Source organism: Triticum aestivum, chromosome 1A (genome assembly GCF_018294505.1).
Source record: "Triticum aestivum cultivar Chinese Spring chromosome 1A, IWGSC CS RefSeq v2.1, whole genome shotgun sequence".
In the NCBI taxonomy this organism is placed as follows: domain Eukaryota; kingdom Viridiplantae; phylum Streptophyta; class Magnoliopsida; order Poales; family Poaceae; genus Triticum; species Triticum aestivum.
Genome location: NC_057794.1, coordinates 342,424,946 through 342,425,241, shown reverse-complemented (window position 1 = coordinate 342,425,241; position 296 = coordinate 342,424,946).

Sequence of the window (296 nt, the reverse complement as noted above, 5' to 3'; positions counted from 1 at the left end):
TCTTCTAACAGCATTTCGGGCATCAAGATGCACTCAAATGAAAATGATGCAATGGAATGAAATGATGTACTCATCGAGGCGAACATTTTGATATGCTATATGCCCAAATCGAAGCTACAGATGCGGAGATATCACCGGTCAAAGTATGCACAAAAATTAGGGTTCGGAGGAGAAAAGTCAACCGTCAAATTTCAGATCTCAGATCTGCACGCTTCCCGAGGCTCGCCGGCGCGCGCTGTTCACCGGAGCACGGAAGTCAAGGAGGGAGAGGCCGGGGGCGGCGAGGCCGGGCGGTG